Source organism: Bufo gargarizans, chromosome 2, assembly GCF_014858855.1.
Source record: "Bufo gargarizans isolate SCDJY-AF-19 chromosome 2, ASM1485885v1, whole genome shotgun sequence".
Classification (NCBI taxonomy): domain Eukaryota; kingdom Metazoa; phylum Chordata; class Amphibia; order Anura; family Bufonidae; genus Bufo; species Bufo gargarizans.
Genome location: NC_058081.1, coordinates 554,431,581 through 554,452,513, shown reverse-complemented (window position 1 = coordinate 554,452,513; position 20,933 = coordinate 554,431,581).

Below are 20,933 nucleotides of genomic sequence, written 5' to 3'. Positions count from 1 at the left end.
CATGTGAAAATGCAGTATTTAGGAAGCAAAATTGGGATCTCATTACTATACTAAATCATCTACTGGGCAGGAGTTATATGGAGTAAGGGCAGGACATCCACACTCCAGCTCTATTTAACTCCATGGGAGTTGACTCTGGATAGGTCATCAGTATCTGATTGGTGGGGTCTGATACCCAGGAGCCTTGTCGATCAGCTGTTTTAGGAAGTTGCGGCGCTCCAGGTATAGATTATGAAACATTTCTCGTTGGTTCTAACAATTATAATTTCTGGGGCTGTAAACTAATATGATTTGCAGAACAATGAGAACCTGAGTAGAACTGCAAATCAATGGGATGCCTCTGGGACCATTCTGATCCTTCATAAAGTGGTCCAGTGTGATGTTCTGGCTTCTGTCATTAAAGAGGTTGTCCAGGTTCAGAGCTAAACCCTGACATATACCCTTTTTAACCCAGGCAGCCCCTCTGATAATGCCCCTATGCTCTCCCTTGCTTTTTCAGCAGATCTGGGGACGTTTTGGTTCTGTGAGTGGGAATTCTAGGCGGAGGCTTCCACCTAGTAGTGAGCCCGGTGATGTCACTGGCACTAATGGGCAGGCTTTAGCACTGCCCTAGCCTGTAAAACTGCCTAGCATTAAAACAAATATAAACAAACAGGCCTTGCCCTGCGCGATACAGCCATAGAACATATGTGAACGGATTTATTAATGATCCCTTATGTCATGTCCAGACCCTTTGCACCATCCCATAGCCTTGGGGATACTCTGCTGTTAATTATTTGAGTGTGCGGTACTCTAAAAACCATTGCAATGAGTGTTATTGGACACATTAGTAGTGATTTTCTTCCCCCAAACCCAAAATGTGGAGTACTCTGCATGTAAGTCTATTATGGGTTTTAGCAGTGAAGCATCCAGAAAGATCAGTTAGCTCACACTGGTGTCTGTTATCTGGGTTAGTGAATCTCCTCTCTTCCCATTGTTTGTAAATTGAGGTTGTTAGTCACTGTCACATTGTCAAGTATTTGCTCCTCAATTTGTTTGACCACTCAGAGAATAGAAGAGCTTTGATGTTTTTTTCTTCCCTAGGTGAGAAGGCAGAGGGGTGGGGTGGGGTGTGGGGTGTAAGGTTGGTGCAGTCTGATGTAAATAAACTTACTGAAAATATAGACCCTGTTCAAACTGTTTAAAATTCACCCAATGCATAGGCTAAAGATGCTAAACCTGTAACCTGAACGTTTATAACTGCATCTCATATAGTTGCATATGTCACCTTTTGAGTAAAAAAAAAAGCAAATAAATGTAGAAAATATATATATCGCACAGAGCAGATATTCACACTCTAAATACAAGTCTTCTAAAAACCTTTCTGTGATAAAGATGTGGGGTTTCGCTCTGGTAGATAGGGTAAGCGGACGCAGTACCAAAAAACAAGTTCTTAACGCAAAACTTCAGTGTTTATTCACACTTGAGGCAAATTCGCCAAAAATTGCGTTACTTTGCAGTCTTGGTGTTTACTTCACACACAATGAAAAGTACAACTTGGTGTTCACACAAATTAGAAAGTTCATATAAGACAAGTCATCTTGATGTCAGTTCTGCCTCCAGCAGTCCATGGCAGGATTCATGGCACCTGTTTCCTCAGCCCATGCGTCTCAGCCCTCTAACCTGGCACCAAGCCTCAGATCCCAACACAGAAATACTGCTGCTGAGCCCAGCTGCCTATTTAAGGACAGCCAGGTGCTGCCAAAAACCCAGACCGGCAATTAAAATCCAGTCCGGTATTTGAACCCACCTGACTGCAAATCAACCCATCAACACACGCTGGGAGGAAAATACCTGTTTTCCCAGACCATTCCCCTGACTCTGTGTCACAAAGGATAAAACATAAAAAAACATATATATATATAAGACTTGGAGTGGCCAAAACTGTTTTTGCATCTATTATGCGTTTAGTATGCATCTATTTCTCACCACTCCCAGGGTCAGTATTAACATCTTTTCCTGATGAGCCTTGACTCCAAGTGAAGTCAGGCCTGAACCACACCCAGGTTTCCATGTCTCTGTCAGTGGCTGAAGAACACAATCTTTGTTAGCAACTGGATCAGCAGCTGATGTTAGCAGTTTCCCTTCATAATGGAGGGGCCTTTCCAGTGCTTCTCCCTCTCTCCTCTCCGAAAGGATTTTTCTTGGTGGAAACTCAGGAGAAATAAAGTTCACCATAGGTAGAACTGTCAGTTAAAAAGACACACTTCTTTTTTATTTCACTACTTACAGAATGTAGGATTAAAAAAGGCCTTAAGCATAAAATCATGTAGCCATACCCTGCCTCACGGCTTCTTCAAGATCTGTGGGACCACGAGACATACCGAGGGGCCTGGGCACTTACAGCCAGAACGCCACCCCTGGGCACTTGCGAGCCCTCATTTGCATACCATTAAAACCTTGTTTTTGCAGCTTTAGAAAATACAACTAAAACAACAAAGGTACCGTTATGATCATGTGTGTGTGTGTGTGTGCGCAAGAAGGCAATATAAGCAGTGTAGAACATGAAAAGTTGGTGACAGACTCCCTTTAAGTATAATTAACAATGATCCTTTAACATCTTCCCACTGTCTTTTGATGGAGGTGATGCAGGCCCTCAGTCGGCAGCAATGTCTTTTGCGTTGCTGTAGTTGAGGGGGCTTAAAGGCTGCAGGAACACTCCAGTGCTAAAAAACAGCTGCTAGTAACAGCCTGGGTTCTTGGTGTAGCCTCCACTTCACAGTTGGGGTTGGAGGAAGCTCTGATCCAGGACACATTGTCTGATAGCTAAAAGTGTCTGACCCCACAGGTTCGAACAGAGGGGGAAGAGTATGTGAGAGAGTGACAGGAAGAGTGATTGATGACAGGTACTTTTCCCCCAGAATCCTGTCATATGCAGCTTAAGCTCCAGGGAATGCCCAGTATGTAGTGGAAAGCCCAATCTTCCCTGAGGTGGCTTTGTGGAAAAGCCGGTATAGGGCCTGGAGTTTTGGATTGGGGAAGAGTTGGGCGGGGTCCCAATCCGTAGTCCACTTCTGGTAGAGATGTAGCCTGCTGCCTGATTAGCTTCCCCTGCATCAGATGCATAAAGAGAACCCAGGCAGAGTCTGGGCCTGAGAGCTGGATGATATCCCAGGTGCTTGTGAGTAGCTTGCTATGGTTTACTTCAGTGCTGACAGTGCCGTACCTAGGACAGTCAGGGTAATACTGTTTAGTAAGTGTCAGACCAGCAGGATTTGTTTTGTGTTTTGCCTGAAATATAAGTGTGCTCGATTTCAACACATGGTTCCCAATCAATATCTGATTCTGTAAAATTTGGTTGGATCTCAAATGGAATCTGACCCTTCGCCTGAATAGTCAAAAAAGCTGGGTAGTTTCAGATTAGACAACTATATTTGTATATTACCTCCTGGAAATACTGTGTAACAAGCCAGGGATTTAGTTATTGGATGATGGGACCACAACAGATTGTTCAGCTAAGGGCTCATGCACACAGCCATCAGTGTTTTGCTGTCTGCAAATCACGGATTCGCAAAACATGGTTCCGGCTGTGAGCATGCCGCCTTTTATTTTAGGAAAATGTGGATCGGATTCAGACTGAACATATGGTTGTTTGCATGAGCTCTAAGCCCTTTTCTACTAAATATTATTTCAAGCATGAATCCTTGCTATGTTCAATCATATAAAGTCTACAAATATATCTCTTCAGGTCCAGCTCCCAGTCCTTCACACCGGTTCACAGAACGGAACAAGAGGAAAGTTGGAATTGTGGAAAAGTGTTGCCATCAGTCCTGCACCTTGTATGACCTCCAGACCTACTGCAAGACCTGATCTTTGTGACAAGACTATCAACCCAATGGTGTTTGAATGGAAATTGAACAAAGCATACACATCAGACTAGAATATATCCAAGAAGAACATTACAGGAAAGCCTGAAAGTGATGTTTTTTTTATCTACACCTGTGTGTTTGTCCACTATAAAGGGAATGCATCATTAGAAAATGACAAATCATATATATTTTAAACATTTTAGGTTATTTTTTATTTTCCGCGTCAGTATCTAAAAAGAAAACATAAAATCATGCAGTTTTTGCACTGGCCACTAGGCCTAATTGGCGCCGCTTCTTTGTCTGTACAGATCATATTACTGCAGTCATCAGCTTATCATTACAGGTGGGTTTAGAGTGACAGACATCACCTATATATAGATAACACTGGATAATCCATTCACAGTAGGTCATCTACTCCCATCTTCTAGTGACTCAAATTCAAATATATACTAGTTTCCCCTGCAGACTTATAGCTTCTTCTGGACATAACATCTGATCATCTGGGTTTTTAGATGCCAGATCCCTGACGATCAGCTTATCATCAGAAAACGTGTCTGTGCCACTCTGTAAAAAAGTGCTCTAACACCTTTGAGTAATTGGGACTACCCTCAGGAATGAGATTGAGGGCTTTAGTGGCTGTTTAGTTTTCAAACAACAATTGCGTAACTTAGTCAAGGAACAGAAAATCTGTGGTTCCACCAGAGATAGGTTTATGGCACAGTTTTCTCAGCACTAGGTCATGCCTCTAACTCTGCCCAATACATAACTAAATACCTAATCCCACCCAGTCCCCTAAATGCAACCATATAGTAATTATTCCTCCTTTATGCACAGTAGTGTTTTAGTGTAACAGTCTTAGGGTTTCGTTTGTTAGGGAGGAATTATTGTCTGTGTCTTTTTTCTGTGAAAAAAAAAAAACAAAACAAAATAAAAAGTCTTTGCCTCTGTATTAGTGTTATTGCTTTAGGGTTTCGTATCTATTTTCTTACTTTTTTGTCCCATTGTCCCCAACCCAATAAAGTTTGCCCAAACTCCCTGATGATTTTCTTTCTATATTTTTTTTTCTGTTTAAATCACTCATTTGGTGAAATAATGAGTGGATGTGGTCGTGCCGGCAGCCGTGGTAGGGGAGTTGGTTCCAGTGCTGAAACGCTGCCAGCACAGAGCCGCTTCTCTACCCATGGAGGGGCGGGCGCAGGTGGCAGGGGCGTCCGCCTGATCCGTGATTTTTTTTGGGCGTGGCAGTCTCCCCATTTCATCTCAGGACGCCGAGGCAGTGGTGTCATTTGTGACCCAAGCCAGTGGCACAGAGTCCTCTGCCCTGCTCTGAGCAGCAGCAGCTCTCCACCTCCTGCAGGACCAGCCCCCAAGAATCGACCCTGATGCTGTTTGACAGCGACAGTGAGAGGGACATCTTGGGGGTGGTAATGCAGGAGAGTGAGTTCGAGCTTGGTCCTGATGGTCAGGACCTTTTGGAAGGGATGGAGGAGGAGGGGGGGGTACCGCCCCCGTGAGTACCCCAGTGACATCCTTTCCAACTGGTGCGGGTGGTTTCAGCCACAGAGCCCCCGCACCTGTTCAGACCCAGGCATCAGCGAGGGGACAGCGGAGCCAGGTCAAGGGCTCCACATCTGCTGCTCCCCTCAGTCAACCACTGGTCGACCTTGGGTCTGACATTACAGGCGATGAAGAGGAGGGTGATTCTGAATGGGTGCAACCTCCCTTGTCAGGTGACAGCAGCACTGATGTGGAAGGTAGGCACCTGAGGAAAATGGTGCGCCAGGTCACCAGGGAGCCCAGTGGCAGGGGATGGCTCCGGCTCCACCTGTGCGCACCAAGCCCGAACGGGCGCAAGCCAGCACCACCCCATCTGACAGGAGGTCGGTGTGTAAGTCACCTGTTTGGGCTTACTTCACCCTGGGAGCAGACGATGTGACAATTGCCATCTGTCAGCTATGCCATGCCAGGGTGAGGAGAGGGAGGTCTGTTGCTCGGCTAGGTACCACTGCCCTTACTCAGCACCTGAAAGTCAACCATTGGCGGGAGTGGGAACAGATGCAGGGTGGTCGTAGCAGCACCAGCAGCAGTGCGCAGGGGACAGCAGCTCCTGCCACTGTCCTGCAGCCACCCCGACCCCTTCCAACAATGCATTCCCACTCCCCCACTCCCTCTCCTAGAGGTACTGGTACAGGCAGCCAGATTTCTGCCTTCTCTGCACTCCACTCCCTCCACTGTCGTTCGGCGCCAGCTGTCAGTAGCTGACGCATTTGAACGCACCGCGGCCTTCGCCCCACGGGGTCCGACGCGTGCATTTACTCAATGGGCTCCTGGCAAGGGTTATCACCCAACGTTTGCTGCCCTTCAGTATTGTGGACTGCAATCCATTCTGGCAGATGTTGGAGCAGGCCCAACCGAGATGGCGTGTCAGCAGCCGACATTTTTTTGCCAGGACCGGCGTCCCTGCCCTACACCAGCACATTGTGCAGAATGTATCCATGTCGCTGGATCACGCAGTCAGCAACAGGGTACATCTGACAATGGATGCCTGGACCAGCAGACATGGGCAGGGATGATACATAAGCTTTACTGCCCATTGGGTGTCCCTCCGAGGCGCCGAGGAGGGATCATCAGATGTGACGGCATCTCAGTTTGTGGTGCCGCTCCAGGGTGTCCATGGGAGAACTACTCCTCTCCCTCAATCTACTGTCTCCACCGCTGCTGAGCCCCCCCAGCAAGCGTCCTCGTAGCTATGCAAGTGTGGGGCACATCCGCTGCCAGGCCGTGCTCCAGATTGTGAGCTTAGGGGAACGGAGACACACTGGACCTGATGTTCTGGCCACCCTCCAGGCTCAGGTCCACAGTGGCTGACACCCCAAAGGCTCCAGGCAGGTATGGTTGTCTGTGACAATGGCAGCAACCTCCTCGCTGCCCTCCATGCTGGCAGTCTCACACACATGCCCTGCATGGCACATGTCCTCAACCTTGTGGGACAGAAGTTCCTACGCACATACCCAAGGTTGAGCGACATCGTGCCAAGGGTACGTAGGATTGCCAGGCACTTCTGGCACTCCCCAACCGCCACTGCATCTCTGTCCAAACTGAAGCAGGACAACAGTCTTCCACCTCACAAGCTGATTGTGGACAGTGTGATGTGTTGGAACTCCACCCTCCACATGCTGGAGAGGTTGTGGGAGCAGGGACGGGCAGTGAAAGACTACCTGCTGGACCAAGGCACTTCTGGGCCATCACACCCACTCCCCTACATCACCAATGTGGAGTGGGGGCAGATACACCAGGTCTGCCACGTGTTGGCCCCATTCGAGCATGCAACCAAGATGGTCAGCTAGGAGCATGTCAGCCTTAATGACGTGCACCCCATAGTGTTCCTGCTGGACAGGACACTAGATCGCCTGCTTGAGGCTGGGGAGAGTGCCTTGGTGGAGCAAGAAGAGGCAACAATGCTCCACCAAGACCAGGCCCAGGACAAGGAGGAGGAAGAATTTGTTGAGGAGTTTGCCGATGTCCAGGAGTCTGGGCCTGGTCAGGAGGGAGAGCCGGTGCGGGGGGCACCATTAGTCCGGGGGTGGGGCGGCTCCGACAGGGAGGCAGGAGGACCAAGATGTCATGGTCCCGGGCAACCGAGAAGAGTCACAGCGGGCTATCCTCTTGCCCATGGCTGCCAACAGGCTGCGATGCCTCAGGAGAGAACCCCAAATCAGGAAAATTAAGAAGGAGTTTTTGTTGGCCACCCTTTTAGACCCTCGCTGCAAGTGGAAACTGGAGCAGTTCATCCCAGCCAGCCGGAGGGAGGCCCATATGCAAAACCTGCGGGCCTGTCTGCTCCTCCGGCTGGAGCAGGCAAACCCTCGGCCTCACGCTCCAGTTCTCCCCGCCCATCTCACCCAGCAGGTGGCTAGCCCAAACACCTCCAGCCGAGCAGATAATCTTATGGGTGACATGAGGCTGTTCTACCAGCCTGCACGATCCAGCAGAAGCGATCACCACCAGCGGCTGGCTCGCATGGTGGCAGACTACATGGGGTCCGTTGGTGCTTTTGACAGCATGAGCACCGACGACCTCATTAAGTACTGGGTTGCCAGGCTGGACACCTGCCGTGAGCTCACTCAGTATGCGCTGGAAGTACTGTCTTGCCCCCCTCCCGCGTATTGTCTGAGCGGACATTCAACATGGCAGGTGGGGTGGTCACCGACAAGCGGACCCGTCTGTCCACTGACTCCATTGACAGACTGACATTTATCAAAATGAACGAGTCCTGGATCGGCAGCGACTTCTTGGCCCCCGCCATCGGTTCTGGGCGCTGAAGGGTCCCTTGTCAATCCCTCTCCTTGGCTCTCCCTCCCAAACTTCATTGTTTTTTTAACTTCTGTATATATTTCTTGATGATTTTAATTATTTATTTATTTAGGGATAAAAAATGTAATATATTTATTGCTAACTTTATATATTTATGTATTGATGAATGTATTTATGTATTTATTGATGAATGTATTTATTGATGAATTTATTTATTTATTGACGACTGTATATATTTCTCTATTGTTGAATTTCTTTACATATTTTTTGGCGACCAATTTGTTTTTATTTATCTTTTTTTTAATTAATTTATTAAACCTCTTATTTATTTATTCATTAATTTAACTAATTAAAGCCAGTTTGAATAATGGGCACTAGAACAGTAGTGCATAAACATTATTAGCAACATTATATCTTAAATGGCAAGGGAACTTTACCACATTGGCTCTTTGTGTTTGAACAGCTCGATTCAATTGATTATTCATTTCAGCCCTAGTATAGTGTAACCCTTATTCCTCTGTGTGATTTCTAGACGCTGCCCTCCATACTTAAACCATATTGGAAAATAGACCTCTCAGATACCAATTGGCACACAGCGCTCCACCCGCTGCCCGCAGCGGTCTGCTCTCAGTTTCCATATCGGGCACATGGAGTCTGGAGAAGAACACTGCAGTAATGCAGCCTGCCGCGCCGTGTGCTGATTCCTCCAAGCCAGAGGGCAGCAGAACCACGGCTCTGTCATCCTCCTTTCGTCTGTGAAGAGTCATGGTTACTGACACTAACACGACCTATAAGTGATCAGCGCCACACACACGCTGGGCTCTGGCTATCGGCAGCACCCAGCTGTCCTCTACTCGTCTGAGCATAGAAGCCAGTGAGGAACCAGCTTGCCTCGGCCCGGGTGTGGAAGTCTCCCTGGCTCTGCCTTCGGGATCATTTCCCCTCCCCTCAGTGATGACTCTGTCACGGTCCCCGGGTGCTGGCGGGGTCCTCGACGGATGCCTCCAGTGCGCAGCCCGGATCATCGATCGCATGTCATGCTGCAGAATAAGTCTTTAGCTGCGAGGCTTGGCTACACACGGGGGGTAGTATCACACAGCCCGGGGCAGACTTCACCAGAAAGGGGCTGACAAGCACCAGGGAGCACCTACACTGTCATCCATCTGAGCGGAGTTTGTAGTCTGTTTTGAAGGCAACATGTGTTCTGGAGTTACATAGAACTGCCGGTGAACTTACCCCACAAAACAAATGCAGCTGTGCTTCATCTTTTGTGGACTTGACATAGAAAATCAGATCCTGTAGGTTCCCGAAAAACGTACAGTAATCCGGTCCTCTACAATGCAGATGTCTGGAGGGGGAGAACATTTCAGGGCTTACAGGGAGAGAAGGGGTAGATAGATAGATTATAGCATGATGGACAACATGTATATATCTATCTACCCTATATCTTCCTGGAGGCCCTGCATTATTTTTCCCCTCCAGACATCTGCATTGTATAGGACTGGATTACTGTACGTTTTTCATGAACATAAAGGAATATTTATTTCTATTTTTATTTCTATGTCAAGTCCACAAAGATGAAGCAAAACTGCATTTGTTTTGTGAGGTAAGTTTACTGGCTGTTCGATGTAACTCCAGAACACATGGTGCCTTCAAAACAGACTACAAACTCTGCTCAGCTGGATGTGCTCCCCAGGGCCGGTTCTAGGTGAAATGGGGCTCTGGGGCTAAAAACAATAAGGGCCCCCCCCCCCATGACACTTGATGATTTTTACAGAAGAAACTGTATATTTTGGGGCACAGTGTAGAGGTATACTGTATATTGTGTGGCACAGTGTAGCGGTATACTGTATATTGTGGGGCACAGTGTAGCGGTATACTGTATATTGTGGGGCACAGTGTAGAGGTATACTGTATATTGTGGGGTACAGTGTAGAGGTATACTGTATATTGTGTGGCACAGTGTAGCGGTATACTGTATATTGTGTGGCACAGTGTAGCGGTATACTGTATATTGTGGGGTACAGTGTAGAGGTATACTGTATATTGTGTGGCACAGTGTAGCGGTATACTGTGTGGCACAGTGTAGCGGTATACTGTATATTGTGTGGCACAGTGTAGAGGTATACTGTATATTGTGTGGCACAGTGTAGCGGTATACTGTACATTGTGGGGCACAGTGTAGAGAGGTATACTGTATATTGTGTGGCACAGTGTAGAGGTATACTGTATATTGTGTGGCACAGTGTAGAGGTATACTGTATATTGTGGGGCACAGTGTAGAGGTATACTGTATATTGTGGGGCACAATGTAGCGGTATACTGTATATTGTGTGGCACAGTGTAGCGGTATACTGTATATTGTGTGGCACAGTGTAGCGGTATACTGTATATTGTGTGGCACAGTGTAGAAGTATACTGTATATTGTGGGGCACAGTGTAGCGGTATACTGTATATTGTGGGGCACAGTGTAGCGGTATACTGTATATTGTGGGGCACAGTGTAGCGGTATACTGTATATTGTGTGGCACAGTGTAGAGGTATACTGTAAATTGTGGGGCACAGTGTAGCGGTATACTGTACATTGTGGGGCACAGTGTAGTGGTATACTGTACATTGTGGGGCACAGTGTAGCGGTATACTGTACATTGTGGGGCACAGTGTAGCGGTATACTGTATATTGTGTGGCACAGTGTAGAGGTATACTGTATATTGTGTGGCACGGTGTAGCGGTATACTGTATAACAAACATATTTTACATGAAAACTTACAATTACTTGGCTTAGCCCTTGTGGGTCTCGGACACCACTTCCACACTTTGGCCGGGGGCTAGGTGGAGCTGATGTTGTGTTTTATCCTAATGAGAAAGATTTCATAATAAGGATTTGGAGAAGGGGCAGAGGGGTCGCAGAGCAGGGAGAGGCCGGTGCTGCTACTAGGGGGTCATACCATGGGGGGGGGGGGGGGGGGGTAATAAAGCCCACCATAATGTCCCCCCCCCAGTAGAAATAATTCTCCTTATAATGTGTCAGTGCAAAAAATACCCCCCTGTAATGCCCCCAGTTGAGCTAATGTCCCCATAATGTGCCATTATAAAATACCCCTATATAGTGACCCCAGTAAATGCCCCCATAGTGCTCCTCTCCCCCCTAGTGCCCCCCAAAATGTACCAGTATAAAATGCCTGATATATAGTGCGCCAGTAGATGCCCTCAGTGTCCCCCATAATTTGTAAGCATAAAATACCCCTTCTCAGTGCCCCTGTAGTAGTCCTCTCCCCCCTTCCCCATAGTACCTACCACAATGTGTCCCAGTATAAAATGCCCCTATACAGAGCCCCCATATAAAATAACCGTTCTTTGTGGCCTCAGTAGATGCGCCTATAGTGCCACCAATAATGTGCCAGTAAGAAGTCCCCCCATAGATGTCCCCCAATAATGTGCCAGTGAAATGTGCCCTCATAGATGCTCCTTAATCATGTGCCAGTAGCCTCAGCCCCCCATTAACATGTGCCAGTAGCCATAGGCGCGCCCCTATCATGTGCCAGTATCCATAGGGCCCCCCTATCATGTGCCAGTAGCCATAGGCGGCCCCCCATGAACATGTGCCAGTAGCCATAGGCGGCCCCCCTATCATGTGCCACTAGCCATAGGGCCCCCCTATCATTTGCCAGTAGCCATCAGTATTGTACAGAAAAAAAAAAAAAAAAAAAAAAAGGAAAAAACCCCTATACTTACCTCCTTGGCAGCGATGCGATGCAGGCCTCTTCCGGCCTGTGTCCCGCGCTATGCACGGCTCAGGGCTCAGGCGGCGCGATGACGTCATCGCGCCGCCTGCGCCGGCCTCTGATAGCAGGGCTCCAGACTAAAAAAAATACCTAGTAGCCATTGGCTCCTGAACTGAAAAATTTAGAAGCCAAATTAAATTTTTAGTCGCCAAATTGAAACCGAGTGAAAATTTTGGTATCGTGACAACGCTACGCCGGTCAGATCGGCGTAGGGTTGTTTCAATACCAAAATTTTGATTAGCTTTCGTCACCATAAAAAAGTATTGCGATACTCAATACCACGCAAAAAAGCCATGTGCATTTTGCATTTTATGAAATGTTCGGCCCAGTCCTATCCTATTTTTTGGGGTGACAAGGTGACTAAAAAATGGCGAATGCTCACCACATAGGAGATATTTCTTAATAATTTAATAGTTTGGACTTTTCGGACGCAGCGCTATGTAATATGTTTATTTATTGTATATATTTTTTATATGTAAAATTGGGAAAGGGGGGATTTAAACTTAATATTTTAGAGTACTTTCACACTAGCGGTTTTCTTTTCCGGCATAGAGTTCCGTCACAGGGGCTCTATACCGGAAAAGAACTGATCAGGCATATCCCCATGCATTCTGAATGGAGAGCAATCCGTCCAGGATGCATCAGGATGTCTTCAGTTCAGTAATTTTGACTGATCAGGCAAAAGATAAAACTGCAGCATGCTACGGTTTTATCTCCGGCGAAAAAAACTGAAGACTTGCCTGAATGCCGGATCTGGCATTTTTCCCATAGGAATGTATTAGTGCCAGATCCGGCATTCAAAATACCGGAATGCAGGATCCGTCCTTCCGGTCTGCGCATGCCGGTAAAAAGATACAAGGTGGATCCGTCTGTCCGCATGACAAGCGGAGACATGGATTCATTCTTGCAATGCATTTGTGAGACGGATCCGCATCCGGATGCATCTCATAAATGCTTTCAGTCACATCAAGATCGGCGGATCTGGCAGGCAGTTCCAACGACGGAACTGCTTGCCGGATCACACTACTGCAAGTGTGAAAGTAGCCTTAGTGTTTGTGTTTTATTTTTACTTACTATTAGCCCCCTTAGGGGCTGGAACCCTTGTCCTATTCACCGTTAGGCCCCTTTCACAGTGCGCCCCCCCCAGTATAATAAACATTGAGTGCGCCCCCCCCAGTATAATAAACATTGAGTGCCCCCCCCAGTATAATAAACATTGAGTGCCCCCCCAGTATAATAAACATTGAGTGCCCCCCCAGTATAATAAACATTGAGTGCCCCCCCCAGTATAATAAACATTGAGTGCCCCCCCCAGTATAATAAACATTGAGTGCCCCCCCAGTATAATAAACATTGAGTGCCCCCCAGTATAATAAACATTGAGCGCCCCCCAGTATAATAAACATTGAGCACCCCCCCAGTATAATAAACATTGAGTGCCCCCCCAGTATAATAAACATTGAGTGCCCCCCAGTATAATAAACATTGAGTGCGCCCCCCAGTATAATAAACATTGAGTGCGCCCCCCAGTATAATAAACATTGAGAGCGCCCCCCAGTATAATAAACATTGAGAGCGCCCCCCCCCCAGTATAATAAACATTGAGAGCGCCCCCCAGTATAATAAACATTGAGCGCCCCCCCAGTATAATAAACATTGAGCGCCCCCCCAGTATAATAAACATTGAGTGCCCCCCAGTATAATAAACATTGAGTGCCCCCCCAGTATAATAAACATTGAGTGCCCCCCCAGTATAATAAACATTGAGTGCCCCCCCAGATTAATAAACATTGAGTGCCCCCCCAGTATAATAAACATTGAGCGCCCCCCAGTATAATAAACATTGAGCGCCCCCCAGTATAATAAACATTGAGTGCCCCCCCAGTATAATAAACATTGAGTGCCCCCCCAGTATAATAAACATTGAGTGCGCCCCCCCAGTATAATAAACATTGAGTGCGCCCCCCAGTATAATAAACATTGAGAGCGCCCCCCCAGTATAATAAACATTGAGAGCGCCCCCCCAGTATAATAAACATTGAGCGCCCCCCCAGTATAATAAACATTAAGCGCCCCCCCAGTATAATAAACATTGAGTGCCCCCCAGTATAATAAACATTGAGTGCCCCCCAGTATAATAAACATTGAGCGCCCCCCCAGTATAATAAACATTGAGCGCCCCCCCAGTATAATAAACATTGAGTGCCCCCCCAGTATAATAAACATTGAGTGCCCCCCAGTATAATAAACATTGAGTGCCCCCCCCGTATAATAAACATTGAGTGCCCCCCCAGTATAATAAACATTGAGTGCCCCCCCAGTATAATTGTCATGGTCTTACCTTCTTGCTGTTCTCCTTCGTTTGACATATGCTGGCGGCCATCTTGGTTTCTGGGTTTCTTGTAGCCTCCCACCCTGCGGCTTCTCCTTCCCACTGGGAGGAGCTGGATGCCTAGCTCATATATATAGGAGGTCTGTGGCTTCAGTTCCTTGCTTGGTCCTCCTGTGTTCACATGCTTCTAAGACTGCTGCTGCTGCTGGTTCCTGATCCAGGCTTCGTCTGACTACCCTGCTGGTTCCTGATCCAGGCTTCGTCTGACTACCCTTCTGGTTCCTGACCTCTGGCTTCGTCTGACTACCCTTCTGGTTCCTGACCTCTGGCTTCGCAAGACCCTGCTTCGGTTTAGCCATCCGTTTGGACTTTTGCCTCACAGCTTGATTTTCAATAAAGCCTTCTTATTTCCGCTTATCTCTTGTTGTACGTCTGGTTCATGGTTCCATGACATTAGGACCAAGCCATGAATTCTGACGGTACAGGGCCATCCTCGCTACCTACGCTGGTTGCCAAACTTGATCAGCAGGATCACCTGTTGGGTCGGTTCGCTGTGGCGTTGCAAACCCTGCTTGAACGCACGGCTCATTTAGCTTCCGTTGCCGATGGGTCGGTTGTCGCTCCTGGGCCCGCTCCTACTGCCGCTCCGGTTGTTGCGCCAGAGTCTACCCCGACACCTGTTGCTGCGCCTGCGGTGTTTCGGGGTATGACCGGTTCTGCCCCCCTTCCACAGCGCTTTGGGGGAGAGCCAACTCAGTGCCGAGGTTTCCTTAACCAGGTGGGCATTTATTTCGAGTTGCTGCCACATGCCTTTCCTACTGAGAGATCAAAGGTGGGCTTCTTGATCTCGCTGCTCTCGGACAAGGCCTTGGCCTGGGCCAGCCCTTTATGGGAGAACAACAATCCGGTGGTTGCCGAGTTTTCCGGTTTTGTTGCTTCTCTTCGGAAGGTATTCGATGTGCCGGCTCGTGCTGCCTCTGCTGCGAAGCTCCTTATGTCCATCAGACAGGGTTCACGATCCGTAGCTGAATACGCCATTGAGTTTCGTACCCTGGCAGCAGAGGTGGGCTGGAATAATGAGGCTCTGGTCGCTGCTTTCTCTCATGGTCTCTCGGATGCCTTGAGGGATGAGGTTGCAGCTAAGGACCTACCAGTGGAGCTCGAGTCTCTTATTTCTTTCCTGATTTTGATTGACACCAGACTCAGGGAGAGACCTTCCTTTAAGGAGAGCCTGCGGAGGTCTTCTAACAGATTGGCGCCTACGTTTGCTGTCCCACCCGTGCCTCCCTCTCCTCCCACGCCTCCTGGGGATGACTTGTCTGGGGGTGAACCCATGCAGCTGGGGTTTGCTCGCCTGTCCGAGGGGGAGAGGGCACTCCGGAGACGCGAGGGCCGATGCATGTACTGTGGTCTCGGTGGGCATTTTCGGTTGGCATGCCCGAACCGTCCGGGAAACGCTCGCACCTGAGATCCTGTCGGGGGCAGATCTTGGGTGGAGTCTCCTCGTCCCCGGTTTCCCGTGTTGACAAACCACTGATTACTGTTGTCCTCTCCTGGGTCGGGGGCTCGGTGACGACCCAGGCGTTGGTGGACTCTGGTGCTGGTGGTTTGTTCATTGATAGTGTGTTCGCTGCCGCCAATTCCATTCCTCTGCAGCCTCGAGGTTCCCCACTGGCTCTTGAGGCGATAGACGGCAGACCCCTTCTGCCGCCACACGTGACTCATGAGACCCTTCCAGTGGGGATGGCCATTGGTGCCGTTCACAGAGAGTCGGTCTGTCTCCAGGTTATTTCGTCTCCACACTACTCGGTGGTCTTGGGGTACCCCTGGCTCCAGAAGCATAATCCGACTTTCGATTGGAGATCGGCCGAGATCCTCTCGTGGTCACCGCAGTGTGGGGCTAGTTGCATCCATGGGCCTGTCAAGTTGCTGTGTACTTCCTCGGACTCTCTGTTGCCTCCTGAATACGAGGAGTACCGGGATGTATTCGATAAGGTGCGTGCGGTTGCCCTACCTCCGCACCGCCCATACGATTGTGCCATAGAGTTACAATCTGGTGCCGTTCCTCCTCGTGGCAAAGTCTATCCACTGTCGGTAGCGGAGAATGAGGCCATGGAGGAGTACGTGAGGGAGGCGCTTTCACGCGGACACATTCGCAAATCCTCGTCCCCGGCAGGGGCTGGATTTTTCTTTGTGAAAAAGAAGGGCGGTGAGTTGAGGCCTTGCATCGATTACAGGGGTCTCAATCGCATCACGATCAAGAACGCTTACCCGATACCCTTGATTTCCGAGCTGTTCGATCGCCTCAAAGGGGCCACGGTCTTTACCAAACTCGACCTGAGGGCGGCATATAACCTGGTAAGGATCAAGGCGGGCGATGAGTGGAAGACCGCGTTTAACACCAGGACCGGTCATTATGAATCCTTGGTTATGCCCTTTGGGTTGTGCAATGCGCCCGCAGTCTTCCAGGAATTCATCAACGATGTTTTCCGTGACCTGTTGCAGCAGTGTGTGGTGGTCTATTTGGATGACATCTTGGTATATTCTGAATCCATGGAGGCCCACATTCTGGATGTCAGACGAGTGTTGCAACGGTTACGAGAGAACAAGCTGTTCGGTAAGCTTGAGAAATGCGAATTTCACCGATCCCAGGTAACCTTCTTAGGTTACATCATTTCCGCTGAGGGGTTCTCCATGGATCCTGAGAAGGTTTCGGCTGTCTTACAGTGGCCCCAGCCCAGTGGTCTTCGTGCCCTGCAGCGCTTTTTGGGCTTCGCCAATTATTATCGGAAGTTCATCAGGGACTTTTCCATGCTAGCCAAGCCTCTCACGGATCTGACCAGGAAGGGCAGTAATCCCCAGGTCTGGCCGCTCGAGGCCATCCGAGCTTTTGAGGCTCTAAAGTCCGCCTTTGTGTCGGCTCCGATTCTGTCGCATCCCAACCCTGGGTTGCCTTTTGTCCTCGAGGTGGACGCGTCTGAGACGGGAGTAGGCGCCCTTCTGTCTCAGCGTAGAACACCAGAGGGTCCTCTGCTTCCTTGTGGGTTTTACTCCCGGAAACTGTCTTCCGCGGAGTGCAACTATCAGATTGGTGACAGGGAGTTATTGGCCATCGTGCAGGCCCTTAAAGAATGGAGGCACTTGCTCGAGGGCTCGGTGGTTCCGGTTCTCATCCTGACGGACCACAAGAATCTGACCTACCTCTCTGAGGCCAAGAGATTGACACCACGTCAGGCCAGATGGGCTCTGTTCTTGTCACGTTTTAATTACGTGGTCTCCTACCTACCCGGTTCCAAGAACATCAGAGCGGATGCCTTATCACGGCAGTACTCCGAGCTGTCCGGGGAGGAGTCGATTCCGACTTCGGTCATACCTCCGAATCAGATCCTGGCCGCCATTCGCACCAGCCTGACCTCTCCCCTGGGTGAGCAGATTTTGGCGGCTCAATCTGGTGCTCCCTCTGGGAGACCCAACGGCAGATGTTTTGTGCCTGAGGAGTTGCGCACTCGGTTGTTGCGAACCTACCATAACTCCAAGGCCGCGGGGCATCCTGGAAAGAATCAGCTGCCATGGGCTGTTTCACGTCTGTTCTGGTGGCCTTCTCTACGTTCCGACATCGCCGCATATGTAGCGGCATGCTCCGTTTGTGCCCAGAGTAAATCCCCTCGGCACCGTCCGTTGGGCCTTTTGCAACCCATAGCCACCGGGGAGCGTCCATGGTCACACCTGGGGATGGATTTCATTGTGGACCTCCCTGCATCCCGAGGCCATACGGTTATTCTCATGATTGTGGATCGGTTTTCCAAAATGTGCCACTGTGTTCCTCTCAAGAAGTTACCCTCTGCACGAGAGTTGGCCACGATTTTTGCCAGGGAGGTCTTCCGGTTGCACGGTTTGCCCAAGGAGATTGTGTCGGATCGGGGGAGTCAGTTTGTGTCCAGGTTCTGGCGCTCCTTTTGCTCCCAGTTGGGGATTCATCTCTCTTTCTCCTCGGCCTACCACCCTCAGTCCAATGGGGCCGCAGAACGATCCAATCAGGCCTTGGAGCAATTCCTTCGTTGCTATGTCTCCGATCACCAAGACAATTGGGTTGACCTCCTGCCTTGGGCTGAGTTTGCCAGGAACACGGCGGTGAACTCTTCCTCTGGGACGTCTCCCTTCATGGCCAATTATGGGTTCCAACCTGCCGTGTTACCGGAGGTATTCTCTCCCCAGGATATTCCGGCTGTGGAGGATCACCTTTCCGTCCTACGTGCTTCTTGGGTACAGATCCAGAGGTCCCTTGAGGTCTCTGCGCAGCGCCAGAGACTCCAGGCTGATCGCAGACGAGCGCCCGCTCCTTCCTACCAGGTCGGAGACCGCGTATGGTTGTCCACCCGCAACCTCAACCTTCGAGTGCCCACTCCCAAGCTGGCGCCTCGCTTTGTTGGTCCCTTCCGAGTGCTTCGCAGGGTAAACCCGGTAGCCTATGCCCTTGCGCTTCCTTCTGGCATGCGGATCTCCAACGTGTTTCATGTCTCCCTGTTGAAGCCACTGGTGTGTAATCGTTTCACTTCCTCGGTTCCTCGGCCTCGTCCGGTCCAAGTGGGCAATCGTGAGGAGTATGAGGTGAGCAATATCCTGGACTCACGCCTGGTCCGCGGTCGGGTGCAGTTTTTGGTCCATTGGCGTGGTTATGGTCCAGAGGAGCGTTCCTGGGTTCCCTCCGCAGATGTCCATGCTCCTGCCTTGCTCCGAGCCTTCCACGCACGCTTCCCTCAGAAACCGTTCTTTACTCCGCGGAGGAGGGGCCCTTGAGGGGGAGGTACTGTCATGGTCTTACCTTCTTGCTGTTCTCCTTCGTTTGACATGTGCTGGCGGCCATCTTGGTTTCTGGGTTTCTTGTAGCCTCCCACCCTGCGGCTTCTCCTTCCCACTGGGAGGAGCTGGATGCCTAGCTCATATATATAGGAGGTCTGTGGCTTCAGTTCCTTGCTTGGTCCTCCTGTGTTCACATGCTTCTAAGACTGCTGCTGCTGCTGGTTCCTGATCCAGGCTTCGTCTGACTACCCTGCTGGTTCCTGATCCAGGCTTCGTCTGACTACCCTTCTGGTTCCTGACCTCTGGCTTCGTCTGACTACCCTTCTGGTTCCTGACCTCTGGCTTCGCAAGACCCTGCTTCGGTTTAGCCATCCGTTTGGACTTTTGCCTCACAGCTTGATTTTCAATAAAGCCTTCTTATTTCCGCTTATCTCTTGTTGTACGTCTAGGTTCATGGTTCCATGACAATAATAAACATTCAGTGCCCCCCCCCCCAGTATAATATACATTGGTGGCACAGTTGGCAGTGCCAATGAGGGTTAAAAAAATAAATAAAAAATTAACTCACCTCCACCAATTGATCGCGCAGCTGCTGGTCTCCTGTTCTTTCTTTAGGACCTGTCAAAGGACCTGTGGTGACATCACTGTGGTCATCACATGGTACATCATATGATCCATCACCATGGTATTGGACCATGTGATTAGCTCAGTGACATCACCACAGGTCCTGAAGCAAGACCAGGAGACCGGCAGCTGCGCGATCAATTGGTGGAGGTGAGTTAATTTTTTATTTATTTTTTTAACCCTCATTGGCACTGCCCACTGCGCCACCAATGTTTATTATACTGGGGGGGGGGGGCCTCACTCAATGTTTATTAAACTGGGGGGGGCCGCACTCAATGTTTATTATACTGGGGGGGGCCCCACTCAATGTATATTATACTGGGGGGGGGGGGCGCACTGCGCCACCAATGTTAATACAAATGCAGGAGGTGGGTGCCGGAGTGAAATAGCCGGCACCCGACCTCTATGATAGGGGGCTGCGATCAGCGGCAGTTAACCCTAAGGTGCCGCTCCCTGTCATAGAAGTCGGGTGCCGGCTATTTGATTCCGGCACCCGACTCCTGTATTTGTATTACAGGTCAGTTTTCATCATTGGTGGCGCAGTGGCCACAGCCCCTCCCCTCCCCTTCTCCTCCCATGTCTCTTCTTATTGGCGGAGGCGACAGCAGCAGCACAGGGGGGAGGGAGAGAGCCCGCCCCCTCCTCTATGGAAGCGCCGACGCCGTCCCTGCCTATAGTTAGTTGCGGGCCGGCGCGGGGGGCCCCTAAGGACTTGGGGGCCCGGGGGCAATTGCCCCCCTTGCCTCTATGGAAGCGCCGGCCCTGGTGCTCCCCAGTGCCTGTCATCCCCTTCCTGGTGAAGTCTGCCCTGGTCTGTGTGACACTACCCCCCGGTCTGTAGCCAAGCCTTGCAGCTAAAGGCCTATTATGCAGCATGACCTGTGATCGATGATCCAGGCTGCACACTGTAGGCAGCCTTCGAGGACCCCGCCAGCAGCCAGGGACCTGGGAACACATTCATGGTGTAAACAAAGAACCTGCTGCTGTCATTTTCTGCTGAGTTAGGCCGAGCTATGGGTAGGCCTTAGCCTCAACCATTAACATGTACCTGCTGTTGCTGTCTTTCCTGAGCATGTTGACTTATGTGTAGGCCTTATATTTCACTGTTACTTTTATCTGCTGCTGATGTCTGTCCTGATCTTGATGAGTTATGTATCTGCTTTTTCCTATAACATTACCATTTCCCTGCTGCTGTCTGTTCTGTTCCTGCTGAGTTAGGGCCAGCTAT